The sequence below is a fragment of the Mustela erminea genome, chromosome 10 (assembly GCF_009829155.1).
Source record: "Mustela erminea isolate mMusErm1 chromosome 10, mMusErm1.Pri, whole genome shotgun sequence".
Classification (NCBI taxonomy): domain Eukaryota; kingdom Metazoa; phylum Chordata; class Mammalia; order Carnivora; family Mustelidae; genus Mustela; species Mustela erminea.
The window spans coordinates 47,603,621-47,625,898 of NC_045623.1; the positions used below are offsets into that span (position 1 = coordinate 47,603,621).

The 22,278-nt window shown below is 34.7% G+C and overlaps 1 pseudogene; it reads right to left on the reverse strand.

The window, feature by feature from the left end:
* Positions 1-17,045: 17,045 nt before the first annotated feature.
* LOC116567097 lies at positions 17,046-17,706 on the reverse strand (annotated as a pseudogene).
* Positions 17,707-22,278: the final 4,572 nt, after the last annotated feature.

Here is a 22,278-nt window from a genome sequence, read left to right on the forward strand (position 1 = left end):
TGGCCATTCTAATAGGTTTGTAGTGCTATCTCATTGTTGATTTAATTTGCATTTCCCTGATGACATATGATGTAAAGTATCTTTTCATATGCTTATTTGGCATCTAATTTTGTTCTTTGGTATGGTCTCTATTAAGATCCCCCCCTTTTTTTTAAGATTTTATTTATTTATTTGACACAGAGAGAGAGATCACAAGTAGGCAGAGTTGGGGGAGGAAGCAGGCTCCCTGCTGAGCAGAGATCCTAATGCGGGGCTTTATCCAAGGACCCTAAGATCATGACCTGAGCCGAAGGCAGAGGCTTAACCTACTGAGCCACCCAGGCACCCCAAGATCCCATTTTTAAATGGGTCTTTTTTTTTCCTTCTTGTTGAGTTTTAAGAATTTTTTTTGTATTTGCATATCAGTTTATTATCAGACATATTGTTTACAAATATTTTCTACCATTCTGTGCCTTGTCTTTTCATTTTCCTAAAAGTGTCTCTCACAAAGCAGAAGTTTTTAATTTTAATGAATTCTAGTTCATCAATTCATTCTTTCATGGATTTGGCCTTTGACGTTGTATCTAAAAAGTCATCAGCAAACCCAAAGTCATCTAGATTTTCTCCTAGGTTTTTAGAGAAAGTCATCTAGATTTTCTCCTAGGTTTCTAGGTTTCTCCTAGGTCTTCTAGGAGTTTTATACTTTTGCATTTTGCATGTAAACCTATCATTCATTTTGAGTTAATTTTGTGAAGACTGCAGGGTCTGTGCGTAGATTCATTTTTTTGTATGTGGTTGTCCAGTTGTTCCAGCACCATGTATTAAAAAGGGAATTTTTGCTGCATTTTGTTTTGTGCATTTGCTCCTTTGTCAAAGATCAGTTGACTGTATTTGTGAGGGTCTATTTATGGGTTCTCTGTTGTTTTCTACTCCTTTGTTTGCCTCTTTTTTACCAATCATACTGTACAGGTTACTATAACTTTATAGTGTGTCTTGAACTTGGACAGTGTAAGTCCTCTGAATTTGTTCTCCTTCAATATTGTGTTGGCTCTTTGGTATCATAAATCAGATATTCACAAAATAATTTGATGGTACTTTTATTGTAATTGCATTTAATCTGTTTACAAGTTTAGGAAGAATTGACATTGTGACAATATTGTCTTCCTATCCGTGAATATGGAACAGCTATCCAATTTTTAGTTCTTTGATTTATTTCATCACAGCTTTGTAGTCTTCCTTATATATATTTTATATATACTTTGTTAGATTTATACCTGAGTATTTCATATTGGGGGCTGCTAATGATACTGTGTTTTTTAATTTTAAATTCCAATTGCTCGTGGCAAGTATATAGGAGAGTGAATGACTTTTATATGTTAACTTTGTATCTTGCCACCTTGCTGTAATCACTTAAAAGTTCCAGGAGTTTTTTGTTGATTCTTTGGGATTTTCCACACTAACAATCGTGTCATCTGTGAAAAAAGACAGTTTTATTTCTTTCTTCTTAATCTGTATGCCTTTTCCTTTCTTTTCTTCTCTAATCACATTAGCTAGGACTTCCCTTACTTCCAGTACTGTTGAAAAGCAGTGGTGAGAGGGACATCTTTACCTTTTTCTTACTCTCGGTGGGAAAGCTTCTAATTTTTCACCATCAGGCATGATGTTAACAGCAGGTTTTTTTGTAGATGTTCTTTATCAAGTTGAAGAAGTTCCTCTCTATTCCGAGTTTGCTGAGAGGTTTTGTTTTGTTTTGATTTGCATCTACAAGCATGTGAGATATGAGCATGTGATTTTTCCTCTTTAACCTATTAAGGTAATGTATTACATGAATTTCTGAATGTTGAACCAACCTTACATGCCTAGAATATATCCCACTTAGTTATGCTATATAGGTTTTTTTATACATTATTGGAGGATTTTTGCATCTATCTGCATGGGAGATATTGGTCTGTACTTTTTTCTATTATTTTTCATTTAAGTTCAGTTAATTAACATATAGTGTATTATTAGTTTCAGAGGCAGGGTTTAGTGATTCATCAGTCTCATATAATACCCAGTGCTTATTACATCACATGCCCTCCTTACTGCCCATCACTCAGTTACCCCATCACCCAACCCTCTCCTCTCCTCAGCCTTGTTTGTTTCCTAAGATTAAGAGTCTCTTATGGTTTTTCTCCCTCTCTAATTTCATCTTGTTTTATTTTTCCCTCCTTTCCCCTATGATCCTCTGTTTTGTTTCTTAAATTCCACATATGAGTGAGAGCATATGATAATTGTCTTTCTCTGATTGACTTATATCACTTAGCATAATACCCTCTAGTTCCATCCATGTCATCGCAAATGGCAAGATTTCATTTTTTTGATGGCTGAGTAGTATTCATCATATATATATCTCCCCTCCACATCTCCACATCTTCTTTATCCATTCATCTGTCATTGGACATATACTATTGTAGACTATAGACATTGTAGACTATTGTAGACATTGTAGACTATTGTAGACTATATAGACTATTGTAGACATTGCTCCTATAAACATTGGGGTGCAGGTGCCCCATCGGATCACTACATTTGTATCTTTGGGGTAAATACCTAGTAGTGCAATTTCTGGGTCATAGGTAGCTCTATTTTCAACCTTTTGAGGAACCTCCATACTGTTTTCCAGAGTGACTGCACAAGTCTACATTCCCACCAATAGCCTAAGAGGGTTCTCCTTCTCCACATCCTTGCCAACATCTGTCATTTCCTAAGTTGTTCATTTTAGCCATTCTGACCAGTGTGAGGTGGTATATCATTGTGGTTTTGATTTGTATTTCCCTAGTGCCAAGTGACACTGAGCATTTTTTTCACATCTGTTGGATATCTGCATGTCTTCTTTGGAGAAATGTCTGTTTATGTCTTCTGCCCATTTCTTGATTAGATTATTTGTTCTTTGTTAGGGTGATAGTTCTTTGTAGATTTTGGATACAAGCCCTTTATCTGATAAGACATTTGCAAGTATCTTCTCCCATTCTGTAGATTGGTTTTTTTGTTTTTGTTTTTGCTTTGTTGGTTGACTGTTTCCTTTGCTGTGCAAAAGCTTTTTATCTTGAGGAAGTCCCAGTAGTTAATTTATGCCTTTGTTTCCCTTGCTTTTGGAGATGTGTCTAGCAAGAAGTTCCTACCACTGAGGTCTTAGAGGCTGCTGCCTGTGTTTTCCTCTAGGGCTTTTTTTCTTTTTTCCTTTTAAAAGATTTTATTTATTTATTTGACAGAGAGAGAGACAGCGAGAGAGGGAACACAAGCAGGGGGCGCAGCAGGCAGAGGGAAAAGCAGGCTCCCCACTGAGTGGGGAGCCTGAGGCAAGACCTGATCCCAAGACCTTGGGATTATGACCTGAGCCGAAGGCAGACACTTAATAACTAAGCCACCCAGGTGCCTTCCTCTAGGATTCTGATGGATTCCTGTCTCACATTTAGGTCTTTCATCTATTTTGAGTTTATCTTTGTGTATAGTGTAAGTAAGTGTTCCAGTTTCATTCTTCTGCATGTGGCTATCCAATTTTCCCAACACCATTTGTTGAAGAGACTATCTTTTTTCCATTAGATATTCTTTACTGCTTTGTCGAAGATTAGTTGATCATAGCATTGAGGGTCCATTTCTGAGCTATCTATTCTTTTCCATTGATCTGTGTGTCTGTTTTTGTGCCAGTACCATGCTGTTTTGATGATCACAGCTTTGTAGTAGAGCTTGAAGTTCGGGATTGTGATGCCACCAGCTTTGGTTTTCTTTTTCAACATTCTTTTGGCTGTTAAGGGTCTTTTCTGATTCCATACAAATTTTAGGTTTATTTGTTTCAGCTCTGTGAAAAAAGTTGATAGTATTTTGATAGGGATTGTATTGAATGAATAGATTGCTCTAGGTAGCATAGACACTTGAATAATATTTGTTCTTCAATCCATGAGCATGGAACATTTTTCCATTTCTTCCTCAATTTCTTCCATGAGTGTTCTATAGTTTTCTGAAACAGATCCTTTGCCTTTTTTGTTAGGTTTACTCCTAGGTACCTTATAGGTGCAATTGTAAATGGATTCAACTCCTTAATTTCTCTTACTTCTGTTTCATTTTTAGTGTAAAGAAATGCAACTGATTTCTGTGCATTTATTTTATATCCTGTCACTTTACTGAATTCCTGTATGAGTTCTATTCCCTCTATCCCTATGCTGTGAACTGTTTTAATCTAGAAAGAATGTTGTACTTTGTCAAATGCTTTTCCTGCATCTATTGAGAGGATCATATGGTTCTTGTCTTTCTTTTATTAATGTAGTATATCACATTGATTGATTTGTGGACATTGAACCACCTTTGCAACCCAGGAATAAATCCCACTTGGTTATGGTGAATAATCCTTTTAATGTACAGTTAGATCCTATCAGCAGTGTCTTGGTGAGAATTTTGGTATCCATGTTCATCAGGGATATTAGTATGTAATTCTCCTTTCTGTTGGGGTCTTTGTCTGGTTTTGGGATCAGGGTAATGCTGGCCTCACAGAAAGAGTTTGGAAGTTGTCCTTCCACTTCTGTTTTTCTGTTTGTTTGTTTATTTGGTTTTTGTTTTTTGTTTTTGATCAGAAGAATAGGTATTCTTTAGTGTTTCAATGTTTGGTAGAATCCCCTGGAAATCCATCTGGCCCTGGACTCTAGTTTTTGGCAGATTTTTGATTATTGCTTCAATCTCCTTACTGGTTATGGGTCTGTTCAGGTCTTTAGCTTCTTCCTGTTTCAGTTTTGGTAGCTTATATTTCTCTAGGAATTCTTCCATTTCTTCCAGATTCCTTGGTTTGATGGTATATAGTTGCTCATAATATGTTCTTAAAATTGTTTGTATTGCTTCAGTGTTGGTTGTGATCTCTTCTCTTTCATTCATGATTTTATTTATTTGGGTTCTTTCTCTTTTCCTTTTGATAAACCTGTCCAGGGGGTTATCAATATTATTAATTCTGGGAGTCTGGGTGGCTCAGTGGGTTAAAGCCTCTGCCTTCGGCTCAGGTCATGATTTCAGGTCCTGGGATCGAGCCCTGCATCAGGCCCTCTACTCAGCAGGGAGCCTGCTTCCCCCTCTCTCTCTGCCTGCCTCTGCATCTACTTGTGATCTCTGTCTGTCAAATGAATAAAAAAATAAAAATCTTTAAAAAATATTAATAATTCTATTGGTCTGTATTATTAATTTTCTTATAATATTTGTGTCTGGTTTTGGTATAAGGGTAATGCTAGTCTAGGGCTCTTTGAGTTTGTTTTAGTTGAAAAGTTTTATTTTCTTCCTATGCCTGGCAGTATTCCACTTCAACTTCTCTAGAAAGGAGATGCATAATGGCATTAACCTGGGCTTTGAAGCAGCAAAAAAGAAGAAGGCAGTAGTTGGTAGTAGCCAAGAACACAGGCTGAGCATTCAAATGAGACACAGATACTAGTCGTGGCGCTACAACTGACCAGCTAGCTGACCATGAGTAAATTACTAAAATGCTCAAAGCCTCAGTCTTCTCATCTGTGAAATGAAGATAGTAATATTACCTGTCTCATAAAGTTGTCAAGAGGATTATTGAGATAGAAAGGGTAAAATACATAGAATGAGTGCCCAGCCCTCAGTAAGCATTTGATAAACTTTAGATATTACTTTTTTTTAACATCTTAATTTAATTTTATTTTTTTCAGTGTTCTAAGATTCACTGTTTATGTACCACATAGTAGATACTACTTTTTAAAAAAGACAAATGGGGGGTGCCTGACTGACTCAGTCAATTGAGCAACCACCTCTTGATTTTGGCTCAGGTCATGATCTCAGGATGGTGAGATCAGCTCCTGTGTCAGGCTCAATGCCAGAGCCTACTTATGAGTCTCTCTTTTCCTCTGCTCCTCTTCCCAGCTCACTTGCTCGCTATCTCTGTATCTCTCATATAAACAAAAAATCTTCCTTGAAAAAAATTGAGTAGAGGAGAAGTGAGTTGGGGGAAATTGGAGGGGGAGAACAAACCATGAGAGACTGTGGACTCTGAGAAATTAACTGAGGGTTTTGGAGGGGACGGAGGTGGGGAGTTGGGTGAGCCTGTTGATGGGTATTAAGGAGGGCATATATTGCATGGAGCACTGGGTGTGATGCATAAACAATGAATTTTGGAACACTGAAAAAATAAAATTAAGAGTAAAAAAAAGTAATTAAAAAAATAAAAATAAAAAGGTGAAGGACAATGGTAAATTTTTTAGATGGATAAAGAACATAGAGATAATGACCAGAATATCAAGGCAAATGTGCCATGAAAGATTTAATTAAGCAAAAGGAATATGTGATTTAATTAAGCAAAAGGAATTAGTAACCAATAGGATTTTACAAGGCTATAGAAGATAAGTTAGAAATTAATTTTCACTTGTCTTCTGAGTAGATGGACTGAGCCTTTAGATTTCAGCCTTCAGGAAGCCTACCTTGATTTTCTGTCTTACACCACAATTAGATATTTCTCTTATGTCCTCCTGTAATAATCTATACTTCCCATATTATATTGAAACTTGTCAAAAATACCCTGCTAGGCTCTTGAAGCTCAAGATTGGAATTCATGAATGTCTTATTTACAGTGCCAGTGTCTAGAACAAAATATATAATACAGTGCCAGTGTCTCGAACTCAGTAAATCCTGATGAACTAATGAGTAAGTACATGAGAATATAGTGTAGAAGTAGAAGACAGAAGGCTTTGAGCAGATAGTACATATACGATACATAGACGGTATGGTACATATATGGTATAAGGTATACCATGTTTGGACAATATAGATAGCGCTGGAGCTTACTCTGCAAATAGTCTCAAAGTTCATAGTGTTTGGGGTTGGGGCTAGCATGGTGGGGGATGGTGGCAGAAGTGGATATTTTGTTTACACACCAGTAAAATTTTGAAAATAACCTCTAAATTTGGGGAGATCGGACGATGGTCTTCTCTCTGGCAAGCCTATTTTTAATTAAATGGAATTTTCTTTGTCATGGCTTTACTTTGTTATAGTAGTTCAACTTCTAAAACAAGGAGTGAATATCTGGGACAATTTTTCAAAAAATATATGATGGCTAGTTCCATATGAATTGGTGATTTCCAACCTTGCTATTACAAAGGCAAATGTATAGCTAGTGTGGGAGAGTTATAGTTTGGAAAAATTTCTTAGAACCACCACATTCCATTATTCTCTTGCCTATTCATAGTCTTATTTTATATTTGAGTGAGTTAAACTACCTGATTGTTTTAGACAGTCCTGAGTGAAATATGTGCTAAGCTCTAGACTGTTCTGACATGTGTACATAATTTTTTCCATCCTGCACCTCTCTGCCTTCTAGGTCTTTTTTTCCCCTCTCTATTTATTCCTATAATGTTTCCATCTCTTTTTAAATTGCTGCATCCTGTTTTCTCTTCCACCTAAATTTAACTCACATTAGTTCTTACAAAGAAAAAAATCTTATTACCCATTTAAAATATCCATTTTTTCTTTTTTCTCTGTGTTAATGCCTAATCCAATTTCATTACATTTAGCTAAGGTGCTAGGATGTTGCTTACTTAGCCTATGTCATTCTTTTTTTTTTAGTTTATTTTTAGTTTATTTAGTTTATATTTAGTTTATTTTTAAATGGCCCAACTATTTTTTCTTTTTTAAATTTATCATTGATCAACTTTTCTAATGTGGTATATGATTATGACCACTCCAGATCCATTCTGCATTTTTTTCTCTAAATAGATTTTGAAGTTATAACCACAGCTTATAATTCAGTATTGAGAAAATTAGGAAGTTTTGCATGTGTATATGTGAAGGGCCAATGTCCATACATAAGGCAAGGATACGTAATATATCTGTTGCTCATTTAAAACTTTGGCATTGCCTACGTTACCTACATGTTCTGTATCTCTGTATAAGATCACATTGAGCCTATGTGTAATATTTACCATTGATACTGCCAAAGTCCTGAATTGAATTCTTTCCAGAAATGTTAAGGTTTGAGTTTATTGTTTCAAGTTAATGAGTATGCCTTTAACTCAAGGCTAAGACAAGGGTTGAAACCAGATTATGTGGCCTTAAACCACACAACAATTTCCCTTGTGAAATTTTTTGCTGTTTGAGTTTAGTTTGTATAAAATAATCAAAACACCCTGTAGGAATTATGAGCTTCTAAAGTGTTTTATCCCCACAGAGCAGTTTAGATCATGTGTGGCAGTCCGGAACTTAGAAAGTGGTTGACTTAATTTATTGTAAGCATTAGAAATCAAAATTAACATTAAAAATCAACTCCTTGTGACTTTTTCTCCGTGAGTGAAGCTTACATAAAATAACCAAGTATACACATACTATACAGCTTTTGGTGAACTTTCAATTCGTTTGTATAATGGTGTAAAATGGTTATAGAAGATTTGGAATCTTTCTTGAATCACTTCTGCTTAGCTCCAAAAGTCATTAAAATGTCGAGACCTCTAGACTTTTATTGATAAACATTCTGATTACAATTTTATTTTAGAGGAGAATTTTTAATTTCCATGTTTGTGTACTTGTTGGTTTCCAAGATCTCCTTAGTCTTCCTTTTTTCAGAGTTGGTCAGGACTAAACATAGATTTTAAAAGTTTTTTTTTTTGAGTTTTATGTTGAGAAATGGTTGTGCTTTTATTTCAATATAAACTTAATATATAAGAAACTTTTGTATTATGTGAGCATTTACATATGCTTTGTATATACATAGAGTAATTTCTTTAAAACTTAAGTTTGCATAGGACAGTGGAAGCTGCAAAGGCCTGTTTCCTAATAACTTCAGTTTGCTCTAAAAAGCGTTACTTCAAAAGCAAAACAAAACAAATAAAAAACTGACGTTGCTTCCTAGGCTTTTAAAATACAGCAAATTGTCTATAGTTAAAGAATGATATTGTTAGATAATAAGTCATATAACATCAGTGGCATGTAATTTTCTGCAAATGAAGTTTATGTATCCATATAAATGTTTTCATATTATTTTTTATACATTACCTTTTTCTCCTCAGAAAAGTAAAGAAAAAGGACCAACTTTTCTAAAATAAATATCAAAAAATAGGTGGAGGGGGGGAAAGGATTGGTAACTGTAAAGTCAATGAAATCTAACATGGATGAACATGTCTTTACTTAATACTGATCACTTTGGAGAAACAACTGGATATTTTAAGGTGACAACTCTGTAATTATTTTTGGAATGCTATGTTTGCTTTATGAAATCCACAACCACTTCTGTTTTCCTCTTAGCACAGCAATTTGGTGAACTGTAATTTACTGCAATTTGTGTGGACAAGGATTGTAGATTATATTTTGCTATTAATATTCCCAAATACAAATTTGTATCAACAAATCCAGAGGTGGCATATGACCAAATTAAATGACTTATGCTTAAGAAAACAATAGTTAATTACAGTTTTAAAAGGTAGTATATTTTCCAGCCATTCAAAAACACAAAACAGCCTTCCAGCAGTAATCTGGAGTTTGTACCAAATGAAGGCCTCTTGCTGAAATGTCTGTGGGACCTCTTGGAAGCTTGGTGCTTGTTAGGATGTACAAGCAGAACAATTTACTATTCAGGGGTCTGGTTAGGATAGTACAAAACCAAACTAGTCATGAATAGCCTAGTCCTTTGCATGTCCCAATAATTCAATCTGCTAATAGATTGTTAATAGATTGGAGGTAGATGTTTATTATGGGAGATACATAACACTTTAAATTGTGCACCTGCGTACTATATGGAGTTATGTAGGAAGAAAAGACACCTGCTTTTGAGGTTTTTTCAAAAGACACACAAAGATCCTCTCAGTTCTCAAATTAACTCCTGTATAGTTACCTGCATCACCTGACATTATCATAAAAATTCACCCTGTGAGTTAAGACATTATATCCAGAAATAAAACTCCCTTAAAGAGTTTTTGATTCACATATTAATAATTTAATATTTCCCCTAGTACTTTATAATTTACAAAGTTCTTTGGTTCATTGTCATTTATCTATTAGCATGAGGGACTGAGGCTCAGAGAAATTATACAACTTGCTCAGGGTCATATGGCTAATGGCAGATGGAAGCCTCTGACTCCAAATCTAATGCTTTTATTTTATTATTACACTATATCAAGGATAGAACAGACTATTGGCTCACTAGTTAATACACAGGATAGTTTGGCAGGTTAGTGGGTCAGCATTGGGAGAGGGCTGGAAAGGTGTTTTAGGTCAAAGTGAAGAGAGATGCAGTCAAGCACACTGGGCACCCAGGATTGGGTAGGGGAGGGATTGAGGAGAGAGACGGAGCTAATCAAAAGGAAACAAGGTAGCAAAGACAGAGGGAGAAATCCTATGACCAACCTTACTCTTTCAGATTGCTCACAGCTAGGAAAACAGTAACTCTCCCCTTGCCACAGATCCTAAGGGGCTTCAGGGTATTTTCTAAATCCGCTTCTTCTATGTTGAGAAATACAGGTTTGTTGAGAAAGAGAATTTAGACTTCTACTATTTCTAGAAATTCTTTATGGGGCTTATTTAGGCAAGAAAAGATAATATGGTACTCTACCAGTATTCTGTGAGTGGCCTCAGTGATGTATAGGGGAATCTCTGCCAACCAGGTATTTCTTAGAGTTACAATTTTTTCATCATCATCATTAATAAGCACTCTTTTAGGGCTGGAAGATCTGAAGTCAGATTGCCAGGGTTAGACTCTGTTTTACCAGCTATGTGACTCTGGGCAATTTCCTCATCTGTTAAATGGTCATAATAATAATAGCTACCTCATATGTTGTTGTAAGAATTACATAAATAAATACATGTAAAGATTTTAGAACAGAGTAAGCTTTCAATGAATTTAGCTATTACTACAATTCAGAGAAAGTTATAATCAGGGCATGCCACAAAAAAACATGGATAAAATTGAAAAGACTACCCCCAAATTTTGAAGTTTTAATTTATAGTAATTATTAATATTTTTCTTAATAGCTTCATTTGTTTTATAGTTAATAGCAAGCACTTTGATGAGACCTTTTTCCTAGATTGGGACACATGATATAATTTAGTAATTTTTATTCCAAAAAGATGTTTCCTAATAAAGCATTAGTTGCTTCTTTCATCTTCTTTCTCCTCCTCCTTTCTTGAGGAAGTAAGAGTCAAGTCTTTTACCTTAAAATATACTGAATCCCAAGAGGAATATTTATGTAATAAGCAACTGGAAAGATCAGGAGATATAAGAAGACCACAAGATATAAGAAATGAAACACGGGAAGCCTGGGCTGAAATTAAGAGGACAGAGTTGGGAAAGGGCCTTTGGCCTAAACAGAAGGTTCTGGGAAACTCAGACGGGGGAGAAAATTTTCCATATTCTTTTGTTTATTTGTTCAAGTAGGTGGTTTATTTCTCATCAATATTATAGGAAGATGATAGAAGCTACTTTGGATCAGCTAAAGGAAAATAATGCAGTTGCTTTGGTGCTTGCTTATCTTAATTTTTATTCTGTTTCCCTTCTTAGTTGTCTCTGTTTCTTGAACACTCCATGCTCTCTTACTTTCTGAAGGGTGGAAATTTGCACACACTGTACCCCTTATAGAAAATTCCCCAGAAAACTCATCCTTTGTCAGGTTCACTCCTCTTCATCTCCAATCTATTTAATGTCACATCCTTGAGATATTTCCCTTATCCCTCGATCAGGTTCCATTCTCCATTAGATGCTCAGAAGGGCTCAGAGCCCCTTCAGAACTTGCCCTCTGTCACACTCCATTGTTCTTCTCTAATGTTCGTCTTCTCCACATAGCCCTTATCTCTGGGGTTCTGGAAAATGTACTCTGTCTTGATCTGGTTGGTGGTTTGCTTACATAAAAATTTTAAAAATCAGAACCTGGGTGACACAGTAGGTTAAGCATCCTACTCTTGGTTTTGGCTTAGGTCGTGATCTTAGGGTTGTGGGATTGAGCCCTGCGTGGGTGGGTCTGCACTGTGCACAGAGTTTGTATAAGACTTTATCTCCCTCTTCCTCTGCCCCTCCCCCCAATATAAATAAATAAATCTTTAAAAAATATTTTAAAAATCTCACTAAAATCAGTGCAGATTCTGTGCAGATTATGTATGCTCAATGGATAAGAACAAAAAAAAAATCAGGCACTTAGCTGGAATATAATCTGCACAACACCAAACCTTGAGGTTAAATGGAACATTTTGAATGATTAGAAAAGTTCTTCCTAAATTTAGTTGAAACATGTACTCTTATAGTTTTCATCTGTTGGCCATATATCTATTCTCTGAGCCAACTTTAAATAATTCTTTTTTTTTTTTTTAAACAGGATGCTTTTAAAAATATTTGATGAGAGCTTTCATGTTCCAGGCAAATCTCAACTATTCCTCTCATGACAGTTTTAATTTTTTAATCATCTTTGCTTTTCCTGAGCAGATGTTCTCTAGTTTATTAATGTCTTCCAAAATATGGTACCTAGAACTGAACACAGATTCCTAGTATTATCTGACTAATGCAGATAATGACAACTTGCCATCACTTCCCTTGAAATTATATTTTGCTACTACAAAAGAGACTAAAAATTTTCATTTTTGTTTAGTATTATCTTTTCTCATATTAAGGTTCCTTTTCAACTCTATTTAAAATTGCCATTAAACTAAATCCCCTCCATCCATATTTGCATGAATTATTTTTTATTTTACCTTATTAAAAAATTTTTTTTCAGTGTTCCAAGACTCATTGTTTATGCACCACACCCAGTGCTCCATGCAATATGTATCCTCCTTAATACCCACCACCAGGTTCACTTAACCCCACCCTTCCCCCCTCCAAGTCCACAGTCTTTCATGGTTCGTCTCTCCCTCTGATTTTCCCCAATTCATTTTTCCTTTCCTTCTCCTAATGTCCTCCATGTTATTCCTTATGCTCCACAAGTAAGTGAAACTTTATGATAATTGAATCTCTCTGCTTGACTTATTTCACTCAGCATAATCTCCTCCAGTCCTGTCCATGTTGATACAAAAGTTGGGTATTCAGCCTTTCTGATGGCTGCATAATATTCCATTGTATATTTGGACCATATTCTCTTTATCCATTAGTCTGTTGAAGGGCATTTTGGCTCTTTCCATAGTTTGGTGATTGTGGTCATTGCTGCTATGAACATTGGGGTACAGATGGCTCTTCTTTTCACTACATCAGTATCTTTGGGGTAAATACCTAGTAGTGCAATTGCAGGGTCATAGGGTAACTCTATTTTGTATAAGTCATTTTTTAAATAAATTCAGGCTTGGGTGCTGGGTGGCTCAGTTGATTAAGCTTCTGCCTTGGGGTATGGTCATGATCTCAGGGTCTTGGGATTGAGCCCCACATCGGGCTCCCGTGTCAGCAGGGAGCCTGCTTCTCCCTCTGCCTGCCACTCCCCTGCTTGTGTTCTCTCCCTCTCCCTATCAAATAGATTAATAAAGTGTTTAAAAATAAATTAATTAAATTAAATTAATTCAGGTGTTTAAATCCTGTTGGCTTTAGGCAATAATGGGTTCCAAGTTATTCCACCCAAAATTACATTCTCTATTTCATAAGTTTACTATGAAGATTAAATATAATAATGTCTGTAAAATGTGTTTCATAAAATCCATAAGATATATAAATTTAGAGAAAATAATTATTGAGGTAATTTTGAAACCCAAGATTTTCATCATTTCATGTTACTTATCGAGAATGTTAAATGTAGAAAGCACAGGGACAGAGTCCTATAGCATAACTTCCTTTTAAGTTGATACCCATCAACACTTATTTTCTTACTTGTTTAATCATTATTAAATAGGAAAATAGCTGAATGCCATATGAAATTCAAGATACATTAAAGAGTGTATAGAAATAAGACACAAGTTGAATAACTTATATTTTTTTGCATCATCTCTTAACATACAATTAACTCCTTAAGCAATAATCCTATACAGTCTTACTTACAGCTTTATAATACATTTTTATTTTTGGTAGATCTTGGCTATTGCTGGCCCTATGAATTTTCATAAACTATTGACTATGTTATTCTAGTCCTGCATTTGTGCATTCATGCATGTGTGTGTGCACACACAAGCGTGCACACACACACACAGTCTGTTTAAGATTTTGACTAGGATTGCTTTGAATCTATAGGTCAATTGGGAGAGAACTGACATCTTTAAAATAATGATTTTTCCAGTCCATGACCACAGCATGTCTTTCCATTTATTTAGAGTTTTTTTTACTGTTTTTCAGTGAAGTTGTACTGTGCTAAGTGGTATTTTTAAAAAATATCATTTTCTAACTGTTGTTGGTATAAACCTAATTGACTTTTGTTTATAGGTTTTTAATCTAAACCATGTAAATGCTAATGAATTCCAACAATTTAAAATTTTTTTTTCATTTATCTTATAAGTTCATGCCAATCCCTTTAACATATACATTTCTGTGTCCTTCTAATCTAATCTCATCTAATCTATTCTAATCTAATTTATTCTAATCTCTGTGTCCCTCCCGCTCAAGCTACTCTCCTGCCTCTTGTTTTTGATAATTTATTTAATGTTTTAAAATATTGTTTTAACACAGATATATTCCTTTAAAAGAATATTTTCATTTAAATGTCTTTTAATTGTATAAGATATATTATAACTAATATTCTGGGATTTATAACCAATATTGTGTTACTTCACTCTTATTGGTGCAGAAAGAAAACATGGGAGAATACCTTCTTGATCTTGGTGTAGGAAATGCTTTTTAGCAAGACTATATAAAATTAGTATCTCTTTTTCATCAAAGAAACTTTTAATATAGTAAAAAAATAACATAGTACAGAAAGTAGAGAGGAACAGATATTTGTATGCCAGTATTCATAGCAGCAGTATTTAGAATAGCTAAAAAATGGAAAACAACCCAAATGCCATCAACAGATGAATGGATAAACAAAATGTGGTCTATACATACAACAACATACTACTGTGCACTGTAGATATATGTATATATATATATAAATGCATATAGTACATAAAATGAAGTAGTGATACTTAGTGAGCAAAGTATGTTATAAGAAGTTTGAAAGGTGGGGCACCTGGGTGACTCAGTGGGTTAAAGCCTCTGCCTTCATCTCAGGTCATGATCCCAGGGTCCTGGGATGGACCCCCACATCCGGCTCTCTGCCCAGCAGGGAGCCTGCTTCCTCCTCTCTCTCTGCCTGCTTCTCTGCTTACTTGTGATCTCTTGTCTCTGCAAATAAATAAATAAATAATCTTAAAAAAAAAGAAGTTTGAAAGGTTCATCAGTATTTTAAGACCACTATAATTCATTTACTTTGATTACCACAGCATAATACACTGCTTGAAAATACCAAAAATATAGTTACCTATTCTCTTTAAGGGAACATTTGAAATTTTCTAAGCTTTTTCTGTTATAATGTAGCTATAGACTTTACTATAAATATTTCTGCAGTGAAAGCCTGAGTTTCTCTTGGGTAAATATTTAAGAATAGAACTGTTGAAATGTTGAGTTTGTGAACCACTAAAGTTGTTACATTCCAACAATGGGTAAGAGATACTCCACATCCTCTCCAATACCTAGGTTATTGGACTTCTTAGTATTTGTTGAACAACAAATTTACAAATTATAGTGGTCCTAAAATACTGATGAACCTTTCAAACTTCTTATAACACATACTTTGCTCATTCAGTATCACTACTTCATCTTATGTAATATATGTATTTAATTAGCTGGCATCTCACACATCTTGGCATCAATACTTTTGTTACTGTTCAAGTCAAATATTTTCTTATACTTCTAATTCTTTCTTCTAGTAATGCATTATTTAGAAGTATGTATCTTCATTTCCAAACAGTTTGTTCTACCTCTTAAAAATTTTATATTTAGTTACAAAGAATACAGCCTATATAATTTCATTCTTTTGAAATAACTTGAAATGTGTCTTTTATCCCATTAAATGGTTAATTTTTGTAAATGTTTGAAAACAATGTCTATTTTATACTTCTTTTGTACAGTATCCAATATTTGCTTTTTAGGTCACTTTTACTAATTATTTTGTTGAAATTTCTATCTTTACTAATTTCTTATCTGCTTATTCTTTCAGTAATTGAAAATATTGTTTTACAGTCTCTCACTATGATTAGGAAGTTGTTTCTTTTGTTTTGTCATGTTTTCCTCCTTATTTATTTTGAGGCTATGTTCAGTATATAAAAATTGAGAATTGTTACATAGCTTTCTTTATACTCTGGGAAGTCTTTTAACTTAAAGCCCACTTAACTGATAGTAATATAGCAGTGCCATCTTTCCATTCATGAATGTTGCCATGGCAAACTTTGAGCCACACTTTTACTTCCAATTTTTCTGTGCCTCCATATTTTAGAGAGATCTTTTATAAACAGCATGTGCTTCTCTTGTTTCTTTTATTCTCTTTTTTTGCTGTCTTTTGAATTACATTTTTAAAAAATTCAGTTTGTATTTCCTCTGGCTAGCTTAGAAGCTATACACAATGTGTCTAGTCTTTTAGTGGTTACCATGGAAGTTATTACATGAATTCTTCCTTATCAGTGTTTAAAGTTAATACGTTTGTTATTCTCCTAGAGAGCTGAAGGACCTCAGGACACTTTAACTTCAATATCTCAATCTCAACTTATTTATTGCTGTTGTAATTTATTAGTGTTGTGAATTTTCAATTTTTAAAATGTCCACATGCTATTATAATTATTGTTTTATGTAGCCAAAGTTACTTAATACTTACTACTTTATTTTTCATTCTTTCCTGTATATCACATCTTTCATCTTTTTTTTTTTTTCCTTTTTGAGTAGGCTCCATGCCCAGCACGGAGTTTGAACTAACAACACCCTATCAAGAGTCATATGCTCTGCCGAGTGAGCCAGCCAGGTGTCCCACATCTTTTATTTTCTGCCTGAAAATTGTCTCTTAGAATATTTGTCTTTTCTGTTTGGAAGCTTTAAAGAAATCACAAGTTTCATATGTGTGTGTATTTACTTATTTATTTTTACTTTATATTGCATTACTTTTGGAGAGTGCATTTTTTTTTTAATGTTTACTTTTTCCTTCATTGGCAACTTTGGATGCATTTTTAGATTTTGGTCCCCAAAGGGCATTTTTCACAAATCTTGAAGCTGCATCTCTATCCAGCTTGCCAGTCTTTGTCTTGTCTATTATTTCTTTGACTCTGTTCATGTATATTCTGATTCTTTCCAATTCCTGCTTTATTGGTATTAACTCCCTGAATTGCCAGATAAACCCAAAACATTGAACTTAATGTGTAAGCAGAAACTAAACCCACTTTTGCCTGTTTAAGGAGATGCAACTTCTGCAACAACTCATTACTAGAAACAGACAATTGTCTTCAGCATCTCACCCACAGCACCAGTAGAATTCTCAAATGTTGATAAATACTCATGAATTTTTTAAATGATTTATTTATTTGAGAGAGAGAGAGCTTGAGCAGAAGGGGGGCAGAGGGAGAGGGAGAGAGAATCTTTGAGCAAACTCCCTGCTGAGTGTAGAGCCTGACATGGGGCTTGATTCCAGGACCCTGAGACAATGACCTGAGTTGAAACCAAGAGTCAGCCACTTAACCAACTGAGCCCTAGGTACCCCAATACTCAAGAATGTCTACTGGATAGCCTTCATTAATTTCTTTACCTGCCATTTTGACCAACTTACTGGTCTTCTACTCCTGTCTCATGGAGAGTACATTTTTTTAATCTTAGGATTTTATGTTATGGAAAATTCTCAGTTATTGCTTTTTAAAAATATTTTCTGCTATCAAATATTTGTATTTTATTCATACTAAAATGCTAAAAATTAGGGTCCATAAATACACTACCTTGCTTAAGAACTAGGTACATACTCATGGACTAGACTTTGCTTTTCCCTTCTCTTGTACCTCTCTCACTCCCTGAGCTAACAGCATCCTGGACCATCTACTCCTTGTTTTTTTAAAAAATTGTTTTATTACATTTTTTTTGGTTTTATATAACTTTTCAACTTTGTAAGTAACATCATGCTAAGTCTTTTTGACTTGCTAGTCCTAAAATCCAAAATTTGGTTTCTAAAATGAATTTATGTTGTTGAGGATATAGTTCATTTATTTTCACTGTTATATACTATTCCATTATAGGAATATGTATCATTCCATTCTGCTGAGGGATTATTCTGTGTGGGGGGGTTTCTGTTGCAATCAATGCTGCTATGAATATTTTTATGCACATTTGCTAGTACACAGATGCCAGGGGTTCTCTAGAGAATTCACTTAAAAGTGAAATTACCCATGTTGAACTTGAGAAAATTCCAAATTGTTTTCCAAAATGATTAAACCAATACACTCTAGCTAGTAATATGGAAAAGTTCCTGTGTTTCCTATCTTCATCTACATGATATTCTCAGACATTTTTTTGTTTGTTTTTCGCTTTTGTTTTGTTTTGCCAATCCAGTAGGTATAAAGTGACATCATATTGTTGTCTTAATTTAGTTTCCAAGATTACTAATGAGACTATGCTTTTTACCACATACTTATTTGCCAGTTATAGTTCCTCTGTATGAGATGCATGTTTATGTATCCTGCCCACTTATCTATTAGGTTTTGTCTTTTTATTGTTAAAAGATTCTATTTTAAATATATTATAATTCTTAATCCTTTGTTGGTCATAACTGTTAAAGATATCTTCTCCCTTGTATTGCTGCTGGTATTTTTTTATTTTGGGGGGGGGGAGAAGTGGAACTGGATAATTTATTTTCCTCACCAGTTATAGCATGAAGGAAACTTCCTAATATGTCTTATAGTTAATTCTCAACTTTTCATTAGAGAAGGGCTGCTTTACCCTCTCACCCACCATCATTTTGAAGGTCAGTTTTGTTTCCTTTCTTCTCCAAATGAAATTTTCTATAGAGCCCTTTCTTCTGATATCTCTTCCTCAAGTCTGTGAATAACATAAATTGGAGTCAGGGACAGGAAACAGTGTAGATGGAGCCACTACCCCTGAGCAGAACCAAAGGGTTGCCCACTGTTTTCAAGATTGCCCTGAACTTCTTTATCTTGGCTTTAACAACATTGGCTTTAATATTTGAAACTAATATTTTACAACTTTTTGAGATTTATGACCAGTTTCACTTCATCCATAGTTTTACCTCATCATATGGATACTAAAGTATATAAATTCTTTTAGTTTACAGGTGTTTCTCTTCTGCTGGATCAGGAATGTCTTGGCAGAGGGACATCTCCTACCATACCACCAATAGCATTTTATCTTGGATCTTTAGCTCTTTCTGATTTCAGTTATTCATTGAAGCCTCATCCCTGGGAGGGTCAAGTCAGACATATCCGGGGTTATCTATTGCATAGTGTGTGTTTGGCATGAGAAGGTTTACCTCTTGGGGGTATTATCTAGGAGAGCATTGATAAGACATCTGGCTTCACTCTTTACTCCTTCAAGGACTGAGGCTCCCTATCAGTATATACCTTGTAGCAGGTAAGCAATCAGGAGTAGCATGGGTCAGGGAGCAGGAAGGTCACATGTGGCTCTCCAGACAGAGGAAGAACTAGATCTCACTACTAAGGAACATGCAAGCAAAGAGAGACTCTGGCTTTCTTTGAAATTCAACTTTTTTTTTTTTTTAGCCTGGATGGATATATAATTACATAAAGAAAACAATCCATACGTAAAGTACCCAGTTTGATACATTTTGACTTGTGTATTCCTCTGAAACATTACCACAACAGAGACAATTAATTATGCCAAAACATTACCACAACTGAGACAATTAATTACCCCCAAATGTTTCCTCCTGTAACTTTATAATTCCCCTTCCTATCCCTTCACTCACCTTCTACTTCCAGGCAACCACTTCTATTTTCTGCCATTATAGATTAGTTTGTATTTTCTAGAGTTTTATATAAATGAAACAAAAAGTACATACTCTGTTTTATTAGAATTCTAGGTTTCTTTCACTCAACGTAATTATTTTGAGATTAAACCATATTATATGGATTAATAATTTTTTTTATTACTGAGTAGTATTCTATAGCAATATACCAATTTATTTATTTATTTGCATATTGATGTATTTGTACTATTTCCATATTTTACACTTACAAATAAAGCTGCTATTAAAATTCATGTACAGGTCTTTGTGTGAACATATGCCTCATTTTTCTTGGGCAGATACCAATAATGGAATGACTGAATCACGTGGTAGATATGTTTAACTTTATAAGACTGACAAACTGCCAAAATGATTCTACCATTTTACATTCCCACTGGTAGTGTATGAGAGTTCTAGTTGTCCCCTATTCTTGCCAACACTTAGTATGATCTGAGTTTCCATTCTATTTTATCTGTTGTAACAATCTGTGATAGAATCTGGTTTTAATTTGTAATAACAAAGAATAACTGCTACTAATAATAATTAATGCTGAGCACTTTTTCATACCTTTTTTGCAATCCATATATCTTCTTTGGTGAAGTGTCTATCCAAATCTTTGCCCACTGAGGAGTGCCTAGGTCGCTCACTCGCTTAAGTGTCTGCCTTCAGCTCAGGTCATGATCTCAGGGTCCTGGGATCGAGCCCCGCATCAGGCTCTCTGCTCAGCGGGGAGCCTGCTTCTCCTTCTTCTCCTCTCTCCACCCCCCACTTATGCTCTCTTTTGCTCAATCTCTCTCAAATAATTAAATAAAATCTTTTAAAAAATCTTTGCCGATTTAAAAAATTGAGGTGTTGTTTCCTTATTTTATTGTATTTATTGATTGACTGAATGATGTATGGTTGACACACAATGTTACATTCATTTCAGGTGTACAACACAGTGATTCAACAACTCTATACATGATGCTCACCACAATTGTAGCTACCCTCTGTCGCCATATAATTCTGTTACAATACCATTGATTATATTCCCTACGCTATATCTTTCATCCCTGTGACTTATTCACTCTCTCCATAACTGGAAGCCTGTACCTCCCATTCCCCTTCACCCATTTTTCCTGTCCCTTACCCCCTTCCACTCAGGAAAGAGCCAGTGTGTTTTCTGTATTTATGAGCCTGCTTCTGCTTTTTTTGTCCTTTTTTTTTTCTTTTCAGATTCCACATATAAGTGAAATCATATAGAATTTGGCTTTCTCTGTTTAACTTTCTTCATTTAACATAATACACTCTTGGTCCATTCAGGATGTCACAAATGGCAAGATCTCATTCTTTCTCACAACTGATAATGTTCCATTATAAACACACACACACACACACACACACACACACACACATTATCCATTCATCTATTGATGAACACTTAGGTTGCTTCCATATCTCGGCTATTGTAAATATGCACAACACTATGTGTTGTTTTTTTATATTGAATTTTGAGAGTTATTTGTATGTTGTGGATACAAATCTTTTATCAGATGGATGATTTGAAAGCATTTTCTCCCAGTCTATGGCTTGTCTTTATTCTCTTCCATAAAGTAGAACTTGAATGAAGTCCAATTTATTATTTCTTCTTTTGTGCCTCAGGATTTTGGTGTTGTATCTTTAACATGAATTTTAATGTCAAATTTACCAATATTTCTTTTTATGGCTAAGACTTTTTGTGTTTGGTTTAAGATATAATTCCAAGTCTGATGTCATAAATATGTCATCTTGTGTTTAAATTGTTGTAAGTTTTAAAGCTTTTAACTTAATTTTTTTTTTATTTGTATGGAATTGATTTTTGTGTATGCTATGGGGTAAGGAACCCACTTCAATTTTTCCTATATGAATACTCACTTGACCAAGAATAATTTATTAAACAACTCATCCTCTCCCCTCTGTATCAGTCAGGTAAACTCAGTTATGCTATTACAACAATTCAAAAATTCCTGTGGCATAATGTAGTTATAGTCTATTTCTCAGTTTATGGTATATGTGTGAGACAAATCAAGATGGACTCTGCTCTTCATAGCTACTCAGGTGCCCATGCTCATGGAGGCTCCGTTCTGACATAAGTGCTAGAATTAATTTGAAAGTGGAAGAGAAAGACAAATTAGTGACTGGTTTTTGAAGCTTTTTCAAGGAAATGACATACTTATACTCACATATTTTTGGACATTATAAGTCACAAGTTCACACCTACCATCAAAGAGGGGGGGAAACTGCAGTTCTTTCATGTACCTAGAAGGAAAATAAAAGGACATATTTAGTGAATAATATTAATAATTACATTAATGATGTATTTACAAGAAGACCTATGTAATATATCTATTTTCTTGTGTGTGTGGATTTGCTTCTGTGT